This window comes from Balaenoptera musculus, chromosome 8 (assembly GCF_009873245.2).
Source record: "Balaenoptera musculus isolate JJ_BM4_2016_0621 chromosome 8, mBalMus1.pri.v3, whole genome shotgun sequence".
In the NCBI taxonomy this organism is placed as follows: domain Eukaryota; kingdom Metazoa; phylum Chordata; class Mammalia; order Artiodactyla; family Balaenopteridae; genus Balaenoptera; species Balaenoptera musculus.
Window position 1 is genome coordinate 84,019,801 of NC_045792.1, and position 22,222 is coordinate 84,042,022.

At 41.9% G+C, this 22,222-nt stretch overlaps 1 protein-coding gene across 4 annotated transcripts in view; it reads left to right on the plus strand.

The window, feature by feature from the left end:
• Nucleotides 1-16,907: 16,907 nt before the first annotated feature.
• The window catches only part of HIPK3 (homeodomain interacting protein kinase 3), a 95,102-nt gene continuing 89,787 nt past the window's right edge, over nucleotides 16,908-22,222 (plus strand). For 3 of the 4 annotated variants that reach the window (XM_036859681.1, XM_036859680.1, XM_036859683.1), the window contains exon 1: nucleotides 16,908-17,493. The gene's annotated coding sequence lies outside the window, so the exon portion shown is untranslated. Of the gene's footprint in view, nucleotides 17,494-18,267; nucleotides 18,358-22,222 lie in introns of those variants that run through there. The other variant, XM_036859682.1, reaches the window with a different exon arrangement.

Here is a 22,222-nt window from a genome sequence, read left to right on the forward strand (position 1 = left end):
AGTCCCAAGTTGGTCTTTTTCTTAATGATTTGTAGGAGCTGTATATTCATATAAAGGAAGCCAGCCTTCTATGTATAAGTCCCTAATTTTTCAAAGTTCATGTTAAAAGTGGGTTGAGGGAATTCCCTGGCGGTCCAGTGGTTAAGACTTGGTGCTTTCACTGCTGGGGTGGGGTTTGATCCCTGGTCAGGGAACTAAGTTTCCACAACCCGCCTGGCGTGGCCAAAAAAAAAAAAGTGGGTTGAAATCCTTGTATATTGACTTTTCATTTTCTTACTATGAATGTACACAGTATAAGGGAAAGAGGGAATTGTGTAGATCTCCAGTGAGGATTATTTGTTGAAGTTTCCTTATTTAAAATATTTTCCTTTATAGTACAGTAAATTATTATCTAAAGGATATATAAAATTTTTACAGTGATGGCCCTATGAAATAAAATAACACTTTTAATATTTGTCTACTACCTATGCAAACTTCTTTTCTATTTGATATTTTGTCATTTTCAGTAATTTGTCTCTTTCCTGAATGCCAGCCTTAACAGCATGTTACATTAAGAACTTGAAAACATAGAAACATAAGTAAAGTTGGGCCTTTTGTAACATAATTCCCACAGACAGATGCAAAGCTGTAATACAACCCAGTATTTCAGGAGCAGAGAGAACTATTCTGTAATATTTGATAAGAGTTAAACCCTACTGAACTACAGATGCTTTTGTTGGCATTACAGCAGTTGTGATCTGCAAAATCTTAAAGCAAACTTCCGGTGTAGCAAGTTAAATAATATCTAAGGAGTTAGTTTAGTTTTGACTCAAGATTTTTAAAAAAATGAAACCCTTCTATGTCCAGTGTTTACAAATTAATTTCCTTTACTTTTCAGAATTTTTTTCATTTTGACAAGAAAAGAATGACAAAATTGTCATGTATTAAATGGTGCCATCTTCCTATGATGCCAGTTTTGGAGAACTCTTTAAAGAACACGAACCTTTATAAAGTTGCTTATCTACTTGTACGGAACACAACCCACAAGAGATTTTCTGGACTAATCCCTAATTTGTTGGATTTTTATCAAGTTTCCTGCATATGCTCATTTACTCATACTTAATTAGTCATAATTCTCCTTTAGAAAGGCTTGTTTTAAGAGAACCACAACAGGGCGCTTCCCTGGTGGCGCAGTGGTTGAGAATCTGCCTGCCAATGCAGGGGACACGGGTTCGAGCCCCAGTCTGGGAGGATCCCATATGCCGCGGAGCAACTGGGCCAGTGGGCCACAATTACTGAGCCTGCGCGTCTGGAGCCTGTGCTCCGCAACAAGAGAGGCCGCGATAATGAGAGGCCCGCGCACCGCGATGAAGAGTGGCCCCCGCTTGCCGCAACTAGAGAAAGCCCTAGCACAGAAACGAAGACCCAACACAGCCATAAATAATAAATAAATAAATTAAAAAAAAAAAAAAAAAAAGAGAACCACAACAACTGTGAAATCTTTGCATCTTACAAATATCTAGTCTAGGGTTCCCTTAAGCCTGTCATGTTTCCTCATTTCAAAACTTAAAACAGTGTTAGGCTGTGTTTTTAAAATGTTGGGTTTGTTTTGCAAATACGAGAAAAGCAACACTTCCTAATTTGCTTAGATGGGTGCCCGTCTAATTTGGAATTATATCAACTCAAGATAAGTATCGTTGTTGTAACAATAGGAATGATCATGTTATATGTGTGTGCATACATGTAGATGCCTGCGTGTGTCTGTGGTGTGAGTGTATATAGTTAATCTGATACAGGATTTTAGAGAATCAGTATGAAAGTCAATTCATTCTTTAAATATTGCGACAGAGAGACTGAACTAAAGTGAACATACCTGGTTCTACTAAGCACACTTCCTGTCTTTTAGTTATTGATTAACCTATTTCCCCTAACTGGAAAAGTGGTAGCAATTTTCGATTCTTTAAATCCTTGAGTTAGGATTTATTAATAAGAATATTTTTCATGGGAGCATGTTATTTCCTAAAGTGGTGTTTTAAAATTAGTTACATATTAGTTCAGTCTTTTAGATACTTAATAGTTGCTAATAGTCATCATTTATGTTGTAATTGTACTAAAAAATTAGACTATCAATCTAGCCCAAAATTCTATTCTATATTGGAATTTCCCTTATAATTTCTGTGATAAATAGTCAGCTTTCTGTTTTTCTCTTAGTTAAGAGAATGTATGGGAAAGCACCTCGTACTATTTCTGGTACAATTAATTTTTTTGCTAAAAATATTTTTTAAATGAAGACATTTTACCAGTGGATAATCATTAACTTTATACAAAGATTTACCATAAGGTTCTTCATTTCCTGATTGTTTATATGTTTTACTGATTATGTGAGTAAAATATGTTTATTTTTATAAACCCAAACAAAACAGAAAGTTAAAGTGCACTATAATCCCACTTCTCAGTAATAATTACTATTAACAATTACATTAATGTAAAATACATATATATTTGAATACATATACATGTTAATATATTATTTTTTATTTTACAGAAATAAATCATATGTAACAACATTTAAACACAATGTATCTTAGATATCTTTCTCTGTAAATAAAAGTAGATTTTTTTCTTTTTTAATGCTGCAATGTTTCCATTGTATGGCTGTAACACAGTTAGTTATCCAAACTCTCTAAGACACACATTTCTTTTCCACATTTTAACATTTCTGAAATCAGGATGCTGCTTATATTTTATAATCCATGATGTTTTAGAATTACTATCCACTAGGCAGCATTTGTGACCTGGTTGTCTTTGCTGAGTTGTTTTTGTGAGTTTAGTTATAATTGTTCAAACTGCCATCACTTTAATTCAGTTACGTGCATTGTTGGTGCTATAGGTGTTGAGTTTAATTGCTGCTTAAAATGGGAAAAGATGGCACTAGTATTTTTCATTGAAACAAAAATTTATTGACAGAAAGGCACAGACACAGAGCAGCAGGGCATAAATTTGATATTTGGTAAATATTTGTCATTCAGGAAATAACTGTAATTCCATTTTTTTTTTTTTGCAAAGGAACAAATTCTTTATGAGATGGAAGAAAGTAAGCTACTCATAAATAATGAAGATATGTTTCAATTTATTATGAAGATGTATGCAAAAAGATTGCCTATCATAAACCAAGCCATGCAAGTGAGAGCTGGAGAACATGCCAAATTACTGAAAGTTGATGAAATATACTTCAGAGTAATGGGAGGCTGGTATGACCAATTCATACATCTCGCAGGACCATTCTTAAGGCATTGTGTCATAGTTTAATTGACAGCAATTTTTCTTTCTTGCTGGCCCATAAAATAATAATGATTGTTTTTTACTATCAACCATGGCTAAGATTAGATGAACCACAGTATCTACAATGACTAGTAGGTTCTGTGCTGAAGACTTCATATAAATTTTCTACATACTTTTTCTGACTGAATTTTTAAGAATAGACTTTGTTTTTTAGAACAGCTTTAGATTTAAGAAAATTGAAAACATAGTACAGAAAGTTCTCATATATTTCATACCCAGTTTCTCTTATTATTAATATTTTACACTGGTATGGTACATTTGCTACGATTAATGAATCAGTATTAATATATTAACTAAAGTCCATGGCTTATTCAGATTCCTTTAACTTTTAATGCCTTTTCTGTCCCAAGGTCCCACCCAGGGTACCATAGTACACTTATTTATTATGTCTTCTTTGGCTTTTCTTGGCTATGATAGTTTCTCAGACTTTCCTTGTTTTTGATGACCTTGAAAGTTTTGTCAATTATTTTGTGGGCTGCACCTCCACTGGAACTTGTCTGATGTTTTTCTCATGATTAGACTGGTGTTATGGATTTTGGGGAAGAAAACCACGGAGATAAAGTGCCATTTTCATCATATTATATCAAGGATACACAGTTTCCATGCAATTTATCATTGTTGATGTTGACCTTGTTCACTTGGGTGAGATAGTGTTTGTTAGGTTTCTCCACTGTAAAGTTTCTCATCTCCACCCTCACACCTTTGGATACTGTCCTCTTGAAAGGAAGTTACTATGTGCAGCCCACACTTAAGGAGTGGGAAGTTGTGGTCCATCTTCTTGACAATGGAATATCTACATACATTTTTTGATTCTTCTGCATGGGAGTTGTCTCTTCTCTCCCACAGTTTATTTATTTAATCATTTATTTACATCAGCATAGACTCACAGATATTTATTTTATACTCTCTTATAGTCCAATACGATTTTATGTATTTTGTTGCTTAAAATGTTCCAGGGCTTCCCTGGTGGCGCAGTGGTTGAGAACCTGCCTGCCAGTGCAGGCGACACGGGTTCGAGCCCTGGTCTGGGGGGATCCCACGTGCCGCGGAGCAACTGGGCCCGTGAACCACAATTGCTGAGCCTGCGCGTCTGGAGCCTGTGCTCCGCAGCGGGAGAGGCCGCGATGGTGGGAGGCCCGTGCACCGCGATGAAGAGTGGCCCCCACTTACACCGCGATGAAGAGTGGCCCCCACTTGCCGCAACTAGAGAAAGCCCTCGCACAGAAACGAAGACCCAACACAGCCATAAATAAATAAATAAATAAATTAAAAAAAAAAAAAAAAGGTTCCAGATTGCCCATTGAGAGCTCTTTCAGTTGACTCCTGTGTCTCTTTGACATACCCCTCATCAATATGGGTTTTTTGTTTTTGTTGAGCACTTCTTTACTTCTTGGCATCTAACTGAATTCTTACAACAATTCTAAGAGGTAGGCTTTATTATCTCCTTAGTTACAGATGAAGAAATTGAGGCTTAAACAGATTAAGTAGCTTGCCCAAAGTCACATAGGAAACAAATGACAGGATTTGAATTTTGCTCTGTCTGAAAGTTTAATAACTTTTAATATATTATGCTGATATGTTAAATTGTAGTAAATTACATATCCTTTTATGAAAAAGAATTCTGCAATCATAATTTGATGGATACATGCATTACTATCTTTATTTTGGACTAAGAGGGGAGAAATGTATCTACTGGAGTCAAATACATAACTTTTGGAATCCCATAAGCCTGTGGATGTCTAACTCATAGTTCCAGTTATCTATGGCTCAGGGCTTGCCCACCCTCCTGTGGGAGTTGATTTGCTCTTCTACGGAGAGGTGACTTACTGCAAGCCCTTGTAGTAGAGTATGTCAGGCTGTAATGTTGTTGCATTGTCTTAAAGGAATATATTCCTTTCATTCATCTGACAGGGTTTTATGAGAATCTACTGTTCTGGTGGAGCTTACATTCCAGTGAGAGGAGACAAAATAAACATGTATGTAAGCAAATGAACATGATATTTTTAGAGGGTGTTCAATGCTAGCGGAAAGCCAGTGTGACCAGAATGCAGTGATTGAGGGGTATCTGGGAGGGGATGAGGTCAGAGGGGTAGGTCTGTGGCCCTTGGGAAGGAGTATTCGTGTCATTCTCATTTCATTGGTTGGCTTAGGAAGCTTTTGGGAAACGAAGCTCCATGGTCTTTCTGACTACCCACAGATCTTACCTCACACCACTCTTTCCTTGATCTCTTCTCCCTGGCCACACTGGCCTGGCTCTTCCTGAAATATGTCAAGCTCTTTCTTGCCTTTGGGTCTTTACATTTCTTATTTGATCAATCTAGAAGAAAAAAACAAAAATCAAAACCACGATTCCTCCACATAATGATGTGGCTCCCTCCTTCATATTATTATTTGGGTCTCTGCTTAAAGCCATCTCCTTGGATGTCCTGTTTAAAAATGCTTCCCCCCGACCCCTACCATCATGTCTCCACTCCAGTCTCCAGGCTCTCTCTATGTCTTTCTTTTGCTTTATTTTTCTTCAGAGCATTTATTGCTACCTGACATTATTTATTTCTTGTTTATATTCTGTCAGCTCCACTACAATGTAAATGCCACACATGGACACAGAGTTTGTCTGTTCTGTACATCACTGCTTCATACCCAGTGCCTAGAAAATTGTCTAGGACATAGTGGGTAATTTTATTAGTTATCTTTTACCATGGAACATATTACCCTAAAACTCAGTGGCTTAAAAGAGCAAACATTTATTATCTCACAGTTTCTGTGCATCAGGAATTCAGGAGGGGCTAAAGTCTGTGGTTGTGGCTTAGGATCTTTTAGGGGCTAAAGTTATCTGAAGGCTTGACTGAGGCTGGAAAGTCTGCCTTCTAAACTCTTTCATATGTTTGTTGGCTAGGGGCCTCAGTTCCTTGGTTTCTCCAAAGGGCTGCTCTCAACATAGCAGGTGAAAGCCACAGTATCTTTCTGTGACCTACTGTCCAAAGTTGCACACCATTATTTCTGCTTCATTCTGGTTTTTTTTTTGGCTGTGCTGGGTCTTCTTTGTTGCACGTGGGCTTTCTCTAGTTGCGGGGTGCGGGGGCTTCTCTTGTTTCAGAGCATGGGCTCTAGGCACACGGGCTTCAGTAGCTACAGCATGCAGGCCCTAGAGCACGTGGGCTTCAGTAGTTGTGGTGCATGGGCTCAGTAGTTGTGGCTCGTGGGCTCTAGAGCGCAGGCTCAGTAGTTGTGGCGCATGGGCTTAGTTGCTCTGTGGCGTGTGGGATCTTCCCGGACCAGGGCTCGAACCCATGTCCCCTGCATTGGCAGGCGGATTCTTAACTACTGCACCACCAGGGAAGCCCTAGGATTCACTTCTTGAAGAGAGGAGTATCAAAGAATTTATGGACATATTTTTTAAACAGATGCACTGATAAATTAACATGTGTTGAATGCAGGGATATATAAGTTGGGTTATACCTTTAAACAATCACTCTGGCTGCTGTGTAGAGAATGGACTTTAGTGGGGCAAGAACAGAAGCAACGAGATTGATGACAAAGATGGCAGCCAATGTTTATGAATTCTTTTTTTGTGCCAGGACTTGTCTAAGCGCTTTGCAGCTATTAATGCATTTAATCCTCAGAACACTCTTATGAGGTGTGTATCATTCTATTGTCTCCATTTTATAGATGGGGAAACTGAGGCACAAAGATATAAGGAACAGTAGTGTAGGTGAAAGATGATCTGATGCTATTGTTACACCAGCTCTGACTGGGAAGATTTCAAATGCCTCTGTGTTCTCTAATTTGTGATCCCAACTCATAAAAACCCTGAGCACAAGGCATTACAGGAATCTCTAAATTATTTGAAGACAATACCACAGACATAAAAAATAATAATTATAAATATGTACCATAGATTCTAAGTTTCTTCCAATGATATTAAAGTAGCCCATGATTTATCTCTTTTTTTCAATAATAGAAGTACGTTGTTATGATGAGGATAAAACCGTGGTATTTAAAATTTTATTTTAAATGTTTTGGGGACAAGAAATAAATTTATAAACACAGGAGAGTCATGAGTGTATTTACCCTTTTGCAGATTTTATTTTATTTTTAAAAAACCTTTAAGTATTTTTTAATATAAATTTATTTATTTATTTATTTATGGCTGCGTTGGGTCTTTGTTGCTGCGCGCGGGCTTTCTTAAGGCAAGCGTGGGCTGCTCTTTGTTGTGGTGCACAGGCTTCTCGTTGCGGTGGCTTCTCTTGTTGTGGAGCATGGGCTCTAGGTGCGTGGGCTTCAGTAGTTGTGGCACGAGGACTCAGTAGTTGTGGCTCGCGGACTCTAGAGCACAGGCTCAGTAGAACTAAAATAATGGTATATTAGTGTCGTTTTTATGTAATTGATATGATAGGAAATCATGTATCATATATAAATCTAGATTCAGAAAAAAAATTCAGGTGATTTGTAATTATATACTAAGCTCTGAGGCTGAAGATACACTTATTCAAATGTCTGAAAACCCCAAAAAACTTGCCTTATAAAATCTGCAGGGGCTTCCCTGGTGGCGCAGTGGTTAAGAATCCGCCTGCCAATGCAGGGGTCACGGGTTTGAGCCCTGGTCCGGGAAGATCCCACATGCCGTGGAGCAGCTAAGCCCGTGCGCCACAACTACTGAGCCGGCGAGCCTAGAGCCCGTGCTCCGCAACAAGAGAAGCCACCGAAATGAGAAGCCCGTGAACCGCAACAAAGAGTAGCCCCTGCTTGCCGCAACTAGAGAAAGTCCGCGCACAGCAATGAAGACCCAACGCAGCCAAAAATACATAAATAAAATAAACAAATTTTTAAAAAACCCAAAAAACTATGAAGCCCTGAAAATACTTGAACAGGGTTCAATGTTTCAAGAAAGAAACAAGATTAATTGTTTTTAATTAATTTAACTACATAGTAATTTAGACATATGAGTAGTGAGCAAGTGACATAAATAACTATACTTATATGTATTGAAGGCAAAGCAGACATTTTGGGGGTCAATTGGGGATAAGGTAAATGTGAACTTAGTCTGAGCAGAAATTTCAGTTGCTATTTGATTATTAACTGAGAGTAATCCAGACAGTTAGGACTCGAAACTTTCTGGTTGGGGCATACCCCCAGGATGGACTTCAGAATTTTGCATTTCGGGCAAGACAATTCTCTTCTCTCAGGGAAAATTGCCCCTCTCAAAGTGGAACAAAACTGAAAAGGATGGTCCAGACATAACGCTGAATGCAGTAAAGGGAAGTAGAGAGGTTTAAGCTTGGGAGGACCAATCATTCTTGCAGTAGAAAAGAAGAGGAGGAAGGGAGGCAGAGAAAGGGAATCTTGAGGAAAGGCAAACATTTCCTTTTGTAGCTCAACCCTTCCCTTTTTCTCTCCGACTTCTGGGGCTGATCTCAAAAGGGACATAGACTGAGCAATGTAACACTAAGTATGTTCTCCACGTAGCCTGAAATTTTACTAATCAGACATTCTTCAACATTTAGATTCACCTGATGTTTTTTCTTTTTTCTTCCAGTTTTATTGACATATAATTGACATACAGCACTGTATAAGTTTATGGTGTATAGCGTAATGATTTGACTTACATACATCATGAAGTGATTATCGCAGAAAGTTTACTGAACATCCATCATCTCATATAGATATAAAATAAAAGAAAAAGAAAAAAATTTTTTTCCTGGTGGTGAGAACTCTTAGGACTGACTCTCTTAACAACTTTCATATATAACATAGAGCAGTGTTATTATATTCATCATGTTGTACATTACATCCCTAATACTTATTTATCTTATAACTGGAAGTTTGTGTATTTTGATGATTTTCATCCAAGGTGGTCACCTAACCTTCACATTGAGCCCACCATATACTGGGTTTGCATAATCTATCTCATTTAATCGTAAACTTCTCTGCAAGATAAGCACTATTATAGCAAATTTAAAGATGAGGAAAAAGACCTGGAAAGGTATGAAATGCACCCAGAGTCACACGGTTAACTTAGTAGTCTCCTGATTCCTCCTTGACCAGTCTCCTTTTGCCACTTCCTGGGAGGGTCAAAGGACAAGAAAGGGAGGCTGTATCAGCAGGGCTGCTGCAGGTGAGGGGTTGGGGTGGAGGGCATGAGTCACACTGCAAACATCACAAATCTGTATGTTTATTGTGATGCCTTTCAGACATATGGCAGAAAAGTGTGCTGCCTCAACAAAATTGATATAGTAAGACAATTTTCTGACAGATGGAAGCAAAACATCATGAGAAGTGCCTTTTCTAATTCCAACAAAGGCTTTATTTGGGCTATTGGCTGCTTTGACTATTTTGAAACATAAAAATTTAAAGGATGGTTTAAATAGCATGCTTTCCTTAAGATTAAACTTGAATTTACTTGGAGGAATGGATATTTTGGTCAAAGAAAGAAGAAGTGAAGCAGCAATCCCACTCCTTGACGTATACCCAGAGAAAACTATAATTCGAAAAGATACAGGACCCCAACGTTTATTGCAGCACTATTAACAATAGCCAGGACATAGAAGCAATGTAAATGTCCATCAACAGAGGAATGGATAAAGAAGATGTGGTATATATATGTATATATATACATACACACACACACAATGTAATATTACTCAGCCATAAAAAAGAACAAAATAGGGACTTCCCTGATGGTGCAGTGGTTTAGAATCCACCTGCCAATGCAGGGGACACGGGTTTGATCCTTGTTCCAGGGAGATCCCACATGCTGCGGAGCAACTAAGCCCGTGCGCCACAACTACTGAAATCCGTGCGCCTAGAGCCCGTGCTCCGCAACAAGAGAAACCACCGCAATGAGACGCCCACGCACCGCATTGAAGAGTAGACCCTGCTTGCTGCAACTAGAGAAAACCCGCGCACAGCAACGAAGACCCAAAGCAGCCAAAAATAAGTAAATAAATAAATACAATAAAGGAAAGAAAAGAACGCATTTAGTAAGAAATCTGTGATTTGGGCTAGATGCTTAAGGACAGACAGCTTAATTACAAATCCAGCTCCATTATTTACTGTGCAAACTTGGACAAGATTCTTCATCTCTCTGTGATTCAATTCCCTCGTCTATAAAATGAGGATAGTAATAGTTATCCTTGAGTAATTAAAAGCATTCAAAACAGCATCTGGCAAATGGTAGGACTTAAAAAATATTTGTGGGGTGCACTTATATCACTTAAGAATAGTATGTTCAATCAAAGCTGTTTGGAGGAGTGAACATTTAACTTTGACTTTGAAGGGTGGTTGGGATTTCAATGATGGGAGGGCAACACTGATGATGAATGATGGGAGGGGGACACTGATGACAAATGGCATGAGCATGGAGAAATAAAGGTTATCATTGGGGAAAGAGAAAATCACACCTTGGTAGGGTCACAGGGCATATAGGAAAAATGGAAGAAAGGGTTTTATGGAGTCCAGCTGCAATGTCCCTCAACAGCCAAATTAAGAAATACACACATTTTTAATAGGTGAAACAGTCTGAAGGTTTGTGAGCAGGGAAATGTCAAGATCAGAACAAGATCGACGGTTTATTTGTCTGTTTTGCATTTCCTTAGTTTAAACATTTTTTTCCCAATATAAAAACTATGCTACTCCATTAAATTGTATCATTAGTACATTTAACCTCTGAGAATTAAACTCCAGAAGCTCTGGAGAGGATGGAAAATGTAAACAGAATAGGTGCCGGCAGGCCTTTCTTCTCCAGAAGCTGATGCAATGGATTCAATCAAACTTGAAGGAGAATGCAACTAGAGATTATCATACTAAGTGAAGTCAGTCAGAAAGAAAAAGACAAATACCATATGATATCACTTATATGTGGAAGCTAAAATATGACACAAATGAACCTATCTATAGAAATAATGTGCCAAGGATTTTAAGGATTCTTCAACAAAGGAGACATCATTTGGGTGTCAGGTGAGTGGGTGTGTTAGTGTCTTCACCATCCTGGAGGAAGAAATTAAAGATTTAACAGAAAAACTGTAACAAAGAGAGTGATTGCTAGACTCCATCTTAAGAAGATGATGAAACTGGAAAAGCTGAAAATGTATTATCTTCATAAATTTTCTTAAGCGCTCTAAGAGGTGAAACACATGAAACATTTACCTTATGACTACCTACAAATAGCAGATCATTAATATGTACATATTATTGTGTAGGGTTATATGCACAAAACAATGGTTACTATACCTTGGAAATTCACAAATCAAGGTTGAATTTTGCTATATGAGATTTTTGTGCTGACTGTAGTACCAAACTCCCAAATTAAGATGAGATTTGTGGGGCTTCCCTGGTGGCGCAGTGGTTAAGAATCTGCCTGCCAATGCAGGACACACGGGTTCGAGCCCTGGTCTGGGAAGATCCCACATGCCGCGGAGCAACTAAGCCCGTGAGCCACAACTACTGAGCCTGTGCTCTAGAGCCCGCGAGCCACAACTACTGAGCCTGCGCATCTGGAGCCTGTGCTCCGAAACGGGAGAGGCCGCGACAGTGAGAGGCCCGCGCACCGCGATGAAGAGTGGCCCCCGCTCGCCGCAACTGGAGAAAGCCCTCGCACAGAAACGAAGACCCAACACAGCCAAAAATTAAAAAAATAAATAAAAAAAATAAAAAAAAAGAGAGATTTGTGCATTTCCAGATTAAGATGAGGTTATTTTTATCTGTGTTTAGTGGGAACCTTTTTTTTTTAAAGAATGGAAACAGATCTACCGGCTACAAAGAGTTACTTCAGTGGGTCTTTCTGTCATGCAAATGTAGGCAGCAGTGAGACAATCCAGAAGGAACGTTTTTTCTGATCCCACCTGCCCATCCCTGAGGCCCAGGTACACAAAGCTGATATCAAGGGAGAAAGTTGATTATTTGCATAAAGTGGCCAGGAGCTCCGAGGAGGGTGGAGACAGAGGCTCCCTGCTGAACCTCTCCCCTCAGAGATTTGTAGTTGGGAGCTCTTTCTGGTTGACTAAGTCCTCTTCTCCCCACTCCCCACCAAGGCAGGAAAGGATACCTAGGGTCTGGAGGAAGACAGCAACTACAGCAACAAATCCCCAATTTCTTTGAGGAACAGGAATGTGGGTTGATGACTCAGGCTCTGTGACAAAATTCCAAGGTTCTTTTGGAGAAGTATCAGCCTCATCCCCTAAGGCTGGGGAGGGCCATTTCTGCATATTGGAACCTCTAGGTGCTAAATGAGGAACAGGGCAATGATGAACACAAGGTAAGTCGGAGGAGTGCTGTCCTCCTTTGGAGTAATTTTGGGGTGTGGGGGTTAGGGAAAGACCTGAGAGAGAGAGAGAGAGGGAGAGAGAGGGAGGGGGAGGGAGAGAGAGAGAGAGAGGGAGGGAGAGAGGTCTTGGATTTCACATTTGGGTGATCTCAAACAACTGTGACTGTTTGCACTCTGAGTTTATGGAGTGTTTCATACTGTTTACAGAGAAAATTCATTTGTTCATTTTACAAATATTATATTGTTACTTTTGTAAGCTTACTGTCTGGGTCAGGGTGAGGAGTAGGTAGAAGAGAAAGAAAACCTATAAAATAGTATCTTAGATCGTGCTAAAACTTAAGGATAAAGATAAGGATAAAAAATGGGGAGTTTATGTGTATAGATAGGTGGTTATTGCTGAGGAAGGCTGCATGGAGAAGGGAAATTTGACTAAGGACCTGAAAAGGAGGTGCGTGGATACTTAGGGAATGTTTCAGGCACCTGAGGTACCGGAATGATCCAGGTACCTGAGAAGGGAGAGTGACTGGCGTCTTTGAGAAATTGTGGGTGGAGTGAGGAGACAGAAAGTGGGAGGTGAGCTCCTTGTGGGCCTTATAGACCATTTTAGGTCCATTGTACGTTTTTTTTAGCTTTTACTCTGAATGAGATTGAAAGGAAAATTTGAAAAATACAGAAAAGTGGAAAGAAGTAAAATAGATGGTTTTAACACCAAAGCCTATAGCTTCTTTGATCATGCTGTGTCTCTCCTTAAATCCTTCAATAGCTTCCTTTGCCAGTAGAATGAAGTCCTAGATCCCAAGCTGGACCTTGCTTCTCCCTCTACCCTCATCTGCTTCTGATTTATCCTCTCACTCTGACTAAAAACCATCAGTTTCTCAAATTTGTACTCTTTATCACATTTTTTTTTCTACGTGACTTTTGCATAAATCTTACCTTCTGCCCTCAAGTGTTCTCTCTTTCTTTGGGCTAATTCCTATATCCTTTAGATCTCAACTTTAATTCAACCTGTGTACTTGCACATAGTCCTGTGCTTAGAAAGTCCCCATGATTGGTTTCACTCTCCTCTGTCACCAACTTGAAATCCTTAATAATTTTGAACAAGGGGACCCACTTTTTCACTTTGTACTGGGCCCTGTACCTGTATGTATATAACTGGTCCTGTTGATCATCTGCTATGCACCACTGCCTCAGTGCTGAGGATACAATGGAGTACAAAAAAGATGTGCTCTCTACTTTTCTTATTGGTGGAAGAGGTAGACATTAATCAAACAACCAGAAAATAAACATAAAATGGCAACTGAGAAAAATGCTACAGAGGAAAGATATATGGAAATTTGGCTTAGTCAGAGAAGTCAGGAGATTCTTCCCCGAGGAAGTGAGCATTTAGTGAGTCCTGGAGGATGAGAAATGAACCAGTCTTTCCATGGCTCCCCACCCCCCTGTCCCCCCCCACGCCCCCCATTTGATTAGATTCTCCTGTTCTGTCCCCTCTTTCCACCCTGTACTTCTCTTTTATAATGCCTGTTATTATTACTAATTATTTGTATGATAGCCAAATTTCTAGACAGAATATAAGCTCACAGCGTGTCTCACTTTTCACCACTGTATTCTCAGATCATAGCACAGTGCCTAGTACATAGTGTTTAAGCAATATTTTTGAATGAAAAGACTATGAAATTTTTTGGCTATCATCTTTTTATTCATAAACTTTTTTTCATGTACAATTTAGTAATCTGCATTTTATTTTATTTTATTTTATTTTATTCTTTTTTACCTTTGCTTTTTTTTTTTTAAGTTAAAGATTTTTATTTATTTACTTATTTATGGCTGTGTTGGGTCTTCGTTTCTGTGTGGGGGCTTTCTCCAGTTGCGGCAAGCGGGGGCCACTCTTCATCGCGGTGCGCGGGCCTCTCACTATCGCGGCCTCTTTTGTTGCGGAGCACAGGCTCCAGACGCGCAGGCTCAGTAGTTGTGGCTCATGGGCCCAGTTGCTCCGCGGCATGTGGGATCTTCCCAGACCAGGGCTCGAACCCGCGTCCCCTGCATTCGCAGGCAGATTCTCAACCACTGCGCCACCAGGGAAGCCCTGCATTTTACTTTATTTTATTATTTTTTTTAAACTATCACAACATTGTTGTTGTTTTTTTAAAATTTTTATTTATTTTGGCTGCGTTGGGTCTTCGTTGCTGGACGTGGGCTTTCTCTAGTTGCGGTGTCATTGTGGAGAACAGGCTCTAGGTGCGCGGGCTTCAGTAGTTGTGGCACGCGGGCTCAGTAGTTGTGGCTCGCGGGCTCTAGAGCACAGGCTCCGTAGTTGTGGTGCACAGGCTTAATCGCTCCGCTGCATGTGGGATCTTTTTGGACCAGGGCTCGAACCTGCGTCCGCGGCATTGGCAGGCGGATTCTTAACCACTGCGCCACCAGGGAAGCAGTAATCTGCATTTTTAAAAAAACTTAACACTGAGAAAATTTTCCATTTTTTAAAACAAATTTCATAAACTGGCTAAATCAGGGGCTTTGAAGAATTATCTGGAGGTTGGTGTTCTGCATGGATTGGAGAGGGAGAGATTGGAGGTAAAGAGATTAAGTTAGGAGACAATAGGTATAAAATGGAGGAAGACCTGAACTAATAGTGTTCATTTACTTATTCAGCTATATTTACTAAGGACTTATTATAAATCAGCTAGTGTATTAGGCATTCACAATACAATCGTAAAAAAAAAAAGATGACAGGATCCTTTCCTGGAACTTACTGTGTCCTGGAAAAAAAAAAAATCCTTCCCCTTTTCAGCTTCCTTCATAGATGTAGCAATGCTGTAATAAGGAGAATGGAAGCCTTCCGTTAGGGGTGACCCAGAGAAATGTTTTGCAAAAATTCTTAAAGTTTGAAGTTCTAGTGGAATATTTTCCTTGTTTCACTGATAGATTTTTCTATTATTGTAACTTTCTCCTTTGAGTCATGTTTTTATCCTTTTTTGGTTCTTGTAACTATTACTTTTTTAAAAAAATCAAAAGTAACTAAATACTAAGTAAAAAGGAATGGCTAATATGCTGCTATCTGAGAGACAGTCAGTGTTTTGTTTTTCTATTTTGGAAACCTTTGCAACTGGTTATCCTAACTTGAAGAAAACTGTTGTTCGAAAATGTTATTTCCTACTGCCTCAGGGCATACTATCCTTTTTCTCTTTTAAAGGTATTCTTCAGAATACTCTTCTCCCAGTTTGAAAAGCAGCAGGGAGTCAAGGTGTGGAATTAAATATGCAGCAATTTGCCACTCCCTTTAGGCCCTGCCTCAGTTACTGCAATAGAAAATGTCTGGTGATAAATCCTTGTGTGGTAGGTTCAATCCTCCTAGTGAAGATTATGAAGGGAACAAAGAGAGGGCACTTCCACTCCTCAGAGAAAGGTGTTCCCAAAAGGTTAAACACTAATTCAGGACAAAAAGAAACGAATATTTAAAAAGATTAACTCTGAATGATACTTAGAAGGTCAGTTGTTTGATAGGTAAGAGAAGGAGCGAGGGAGGGCAGACCTGGGCTTGGCTGTATAACCTTGGGTAGGTAACCTAAACTTCTTTGAACCCCTGCCCTACTTAAAGAGTTTGGACCAAGGATCGCTAACGTTCTTTCATCTCTAAAATTCTATGGTTCTGTGATTCCGTTGTTTGAGATGGGGCATTCTGTTGATTTCCTAGTCTCCATGAGGGAGGTAACTAGTCTCTGGGAGTGGAACTGACTACCTTGATGGAGAATTATCAACGCAGAGGTGGGTGAACTTGATATTTACGGGGGTTTGGACCACAGAGATGCTCTTGGAAAATTTCCACGCGGGCCTTTTCCTCGTTCTTTAACCTGATTTTACAATTCCCTTGACCCTTTGGGATGGGGGAGCGGGAAGGACCTATTTTAGACTAGGATTGTTCACTTTAAGCATTTCCCCTTATTATTAGACCTTAAAAAAAGAAAGATAGGAAAAAAAAAAAAAAGCCAAGAAACAGATCCCAAAGGGGTGGCAGGGGAAACTATGATTACGGGATCTCGAAAGGCCTGTAAAATCCGCTTCCGCATTTTCAGCCTTTCTTTGGTGTTAGGATCCTTTTACAATATATATTTTTGGCGGAGTGGGCCGAAGACTGAGGTTCGGTACAGTAAAGGCGGCGCTGGCGTGAGGGAGCTCCGGCTCAGACTCCCGCCGGCCGCCAGGCGGGCTGGAAGCTATCAACACAAGGGCGCGGCCGCGGGCGGGCGGGCCCCGGGGAGGGGCTTCACAGAGGCGCCGCGGGCCGAGCCGAGCGGGGCCGCCCGGGCTCGGCGCGCAGAGCGGCCGGGCGAGCGGTGGCGCTGCGGAGGCGGCGACCGAGGCCGGCGGGCGCGGAGGAGGGGCCCGAGAGTGGGGCGGCCGGCGGTAGCCGCCTCCGTGACGACTGCCGGCAGCGCAGCGACCTGAGGAGACCGAGCCGCGGGCCCCGCCGCCGCCGCCGCCGCTCCCTGTTGTCTTCCTTCTCCTCTCTCGGCGGGGGCGTCAGGAATGGGCCCCAACCGCCGCGGGCCCCGCACCGCGCGCCGCCTGTAGGCCCCAGCAGTGGGAGGCCGGCCGCCCGACCTCTCACCACCCCTTCGCCCTAGCCAAGCCGTCCCCACCCCAAATCCCCGGGAAGGAAGATGAGGGACACGGGCCCGGCGCTCAGCAGCCAGAGCAGCAGCAGCAGCGGTCGGGGGAGGGTGTTTCGCCGTTTCCTCTCAGCCGCCAGGACAAGATGGCAGCGGCCGCGGAGAGGGGCTGAGCCCGGGCTGGGTGGTGCCGCCTGCTGAAGCGCCTGGCTCCCTGTCCCCGACACGGCCCCGCACCCACCCCGGACATGCTCAGGGCTGCGGCCGCCCGAAGAGGGGAGAGCGCAGGCCTCTAGGAAGGTAAGGGAATAGGGCGAGGGGCGAGGGGCGAGGGGCGAGGGGCGTCCCCACCCCGGGGCGGGGGGACCGGCTCCACCGGCCGCGCCTGCGTTCCGGGGGGGGGGTGGCCAGCGGGGCCCTCCCCCGGACCCTCGCGGGCCCGACGTCCCCGGAGCGGCCCGCACCCGTTGCGCGTCCTGCACCCCCATCCGCATCCCCTGTGCCCTCATGCCCCGCGTTTCCGTCCCGGTCCCCGCCGGGTGGCGGGGCCAGGCGTCTCCCTTGAGGCCGGGGCGCCCCGGGCCCGAGGCCGCCGGACGCGGGGGCCGCGCGTGGTTCCTGCGCGCGGTGGCGCAGCCTCGGGGAAGCCGCGCTTGGGCTGGGCCAGGCCGGGCGGCCCCCGCCGCCCCCTGCCAGGGTTGCGCAACGGCTCTTCCCAGCAACCGAAGTTTTGTTTAGTCCCACATGGGGCCTCTTCCCTCACCGCAGCCTGGGCCGTCACTACGGAGACCTCTTGTCTTTCATTAAAGGGGAACAAACACAAACACACGCACGCACGCAACTTGAGCGCCGCGGCCGATGGCTGCGTCCCTGGCTTTGTGGCCCAGTCCCCAGCGTCGCCGAGCGGCGGGTTTGGAGGGTGTCACCTCTGGGGACGTGAGTGCGTGTGATTGTTGGGGAGGAGAAATGTGATCCGCCGCTCCGCGTCCCCCGCCGCGGCCTGAGGAAGGCGTGGCGGCCGCGCGGCGGGTCTGCTGCCGGCGTCTCTCGTTAGGGTGGCGGCCGCCCGCTTCCCTTCGCGGCGCTGGGAGAACTCGCGGAAAGACTTTGGATGAGCGAGAATGTATGTTTTCCTGTCGGGAGGGAGACGGCTGTTTTAAAATGGTATGTGGCTCTTGGCCGAAGCCTGTTGTTTCCCAATCTTATCTCTGCTTGAGGAATTGCGCTTGAAGGGTGTGTGCGTAAATTACCTTGGACCTGTTACAGAGCAGTCATAACACGTTCAGTCCTTGAACCGTGTTTTCACAACCTCTTGCTGCCCTGTTAGAATTTATTTTTCCACCTGCCGTTCGCTGCTTCTCATTAAAAGGAGCTTCTTTTAGCAACAGTGAAGTTTTTCAGATTATCGTCTAGTTTACAGGGAAAGCTCATGGTTGGTTCTGTTGTCAGCTTTGATGTCTCTTTGGTCTAGGGCCAGAAAAGTTAGCTGGTAGAGCAGCCTGTGCCTGTGTTTATGCATACCTTCTAGTAGTTTGGAGATGGGGGTGAATTTTTTTTTTTTTTTCTATTTTAGGTATTTGCTTGTTAGGTCTAGCTTCTGAAGTGGAAGGATTTATATTTAAACCATTTCAGTTTATTTCCAAGATTTAATTGCTGGGCGCTTTAAAATTTTAAGAGATTCTCTTGATCAAATTTTTTTTTTTTCCTTTTTTTTTTTCTTGATCAAATTTTTGATGCAAACTTTTAAACAGGATCGTTTTTTGTTTGTCACCCAACCAAAGACATTTTAATCCTGCATTCTCATTTGATTTTTCAGAAGCTAGGCATGCCTCACCATATGTTTGATAAGTCTAGATTCTGCTTATGCTTGCAAGTGCGGTGCTAATTTTATACAGTGAGCCATGATAAGATTTTGATAAGTCATGATTAAACTTAGTATTTAAGTAAACAAAATAAGACTGACCTTTTTTTGAAACATAGTTTTTATAGTTTTGTTGGTTACCTTATGTCTTTATATGCCACTTAAGAGTAATTGAAATGTAACCAACCAAATAAAGTTCCTTACTTTAAAACAAAGTATTTTTTGGTATATTTATGGGTTCATTCCTAAAGTACAGGGAACTCTTATTTATGAAACATAATGCTCAACCTCATTGAAGTTTATTTTTCTTCTATTTTTGAAACTTGTTTTTAATTTGTGTTAAGGTAAAGGTGTGCTGATATATTTGATACTTTGGACATTTCATTGTGCAGTTTTTTCTGCATTTATGGGAAAATTGAATAATTTGTTCCTTAATTTTTTATACTCTAGGGACTGTATTTAAAAAATTTTTTGTGGAGAGCCTTAGATTAAAACTATGTTTTAGAAAGATAAAATGAGCTTGAAATCTAGAACAGAACCAGCCATTAAATATTTCAGATTTATATTTGGACATTGCTGACCAGCTAAACATGCATATTAGGCAAGCAGATCATAACATGGTGAGCCAGCCTTAGTCTATTGTCATAATATCTTTTCCATTGAATTTGTCATTATATTGCTTATAAACTAGTCATTGGCTTCTGGGCATGGAGTTTTAGAGTCACATAAAAGTGGATGGTTTTTATGAGATAATTCTTGTAAACATGCTTGAAAAGAAGTTTCAGATCAACTATTTTAATTTTTTGGATCTTCTGTCATGGGGTATCATAAAACGGTGCAAATTACAGAGGTAGATTGCTGTAGTTAGTATGGCAGGGCACATAAGTATTTGTTGAATGCAGGTTATTGAAAGCCCGCCCCCCCCCTTTTTTTTCTTGCAACTTAAAATAGCAACAGCTGTCAAGTGAACTTTTTGATTGAGCTTCGTTTTAAATATTTGATACATCAGCATTGAGGGCATCTATATGTAAGGGTGGAAGAGGAAAATGTAAATTTCAGAGTGCTAAAATGCTGTTTCCCAAGCCTGTTTCACATCCATTGAGTGGAATACTTGTTTGCATGTTATTTTCCATTTGAATATTAGAATGACTTACTCTGGTAACTTTTTTTTTTTTTTTAACATCTTTATTGGAGTATAATTGCTTTACAATGGTGTGTTAGTTTCTGCTTTATAACAAAATGAGTCAGTTATACATATATATATGTTCCCATATTTCTTCCCTCTTGCGTCTCCCTCCCTCCCACCCTCCCTATCCCACCCCTCTAGGTGGTCACAAAGCACCGAGCTGATCTCCCTGTGCTATGCAGCTGCTTGCCACTAGCTATCTATTTTACATTTGGTAGTGTAAATATGTCCATGCCACTCTCTCACCCTTTGGTAACTTTTTTTTTTTTTTTTTAAGTATTAATTATCTCAACCCATCTTTTTTTTTTTTTTTTTTTTTAATTTATTTATTTTTGGCTGTGTTGGGTCTTCGTTTCTGTGCGAGGGCTTTCTCTAGTTGTGGCAAGCGGGGGCCACTCTTCATCGCGGTGCGCGGGCCTCTCACTGTCGCGGCCTCTCTTGTTGCGGAGCACGGGCTCCAGACGCGCAGGCTCAGTAGTTGTGGCGCACGGGCCTAGTTGCTCCGCGGCATGTGGGATCTTCCCAGGCCAGGGCTTGAACCCGTGTCCCCTGCATTGGCAGGCAGATTCTCAACCACTGCACCACCAGGGAAGCCCCACCTTTTTTTTTTTTTTATGTGAGTTGTTTTTGTTTTTGTTTTTTTAAATTTTTATTTATTTATTTTTTTTTTATTTTTGGCTGTGTTGGGTCTTCGTTTCTGTGCGAGGGCTTTCTCCAGTTGCGGCAAGCGGGGGCCACTCTTCATCGCGGTGCGCGGGCCTCTCACTATTGTGACCTCTCTTTGTTGCGGAGCACAGGCTCCAGACGTGCAGGCTCAGTAGTTGTGGCTCACGGGCCTAGTTGCTCCGCAGCATGTGGGATCTTCCCAGACCAGGGCTCGAACCCGTGTCCCCTGCATTGGCAGGCAGATTCTCAACCACTGCGCCACCAAGGAAGCCCCCTTTGGTAACTTTTGAAGTTAACTTTCTTAATATGCTTTTCTGATTGTAGCAGTTCACCACTGAGGGTGATGATATGGTAGATTAGAATTGCATTATTGGTGGTTAGTTAATTCAAAGGTTTTAAAAATAGTTTCCATTGCAACTTTATGTAGGTTTGAATTTGGAGATGAAAATGTCATGGCAATATTTAGATTTAAAGGTATTCCAAGGAACTGTGAAATTTTCCACATTTAAAAATATTCCTTCAGAATTATTCTTGCCTCTTAACTATTAAAGGACATAAAATAACTTGCTACATGATTATATTGTTGCTGCCAAAAGAAATCTTCATGTATAATTTCTGGGTTTGCAGCTGTCCTAATTTCCTAATATCTGAAGTTGAAAGTCCCAGTGTGGTATGTTTAAATTGGAAGTTACTTTTGATGACAAATTCCTAGAACTTTGTTAAAATCAAGGAAGCTGTCAGTGTATTTTATTATTTTTGAAAGGCTGGGTGTTCCCTCCGCTTTCACTTGCTGAAAGCGGTGTCATGGGGAACCCTTTCTGTACGATACATATGTAAGTCTAAATAAATTATTTGAAATGTCCTTACTGGTTCTGGATTCAACTGCTTAAAAAAATACATTTTGTCTAGTACCTTTAAGCATTTAACATAAGTTGAATATAGGGAATATAGATTTGGAGTAGAAGTTTTGAATCAGTGGAAGATTTTAGGATAGCCAAAGCACTTATGTGACCGACTTGAGGAAATACAGTCCACTTCTTTTGGTTGGGTTGGTATAATTAAGAGTGATTTGGGGGCTTCCCTGGTGGCGCAGTGGTTAAGAATCCGCCTGCCAATGCAGGGGACACGGGTTTGAGCCCTGGTCCGGGAAGATCCCGCATGCCGCGGAGCAACTAAGCCCATGAGCCACAACTACTGAGCCTGCGCTCTAGAGCCCATGAGCCACAACTACTGAGCCCACGCGCGGCACCTACTGAAGCCCGCGTGCTCTAGCGCCCATGCTCCGCAACAAGAGAAGCCACCACAATGAGAAGCCC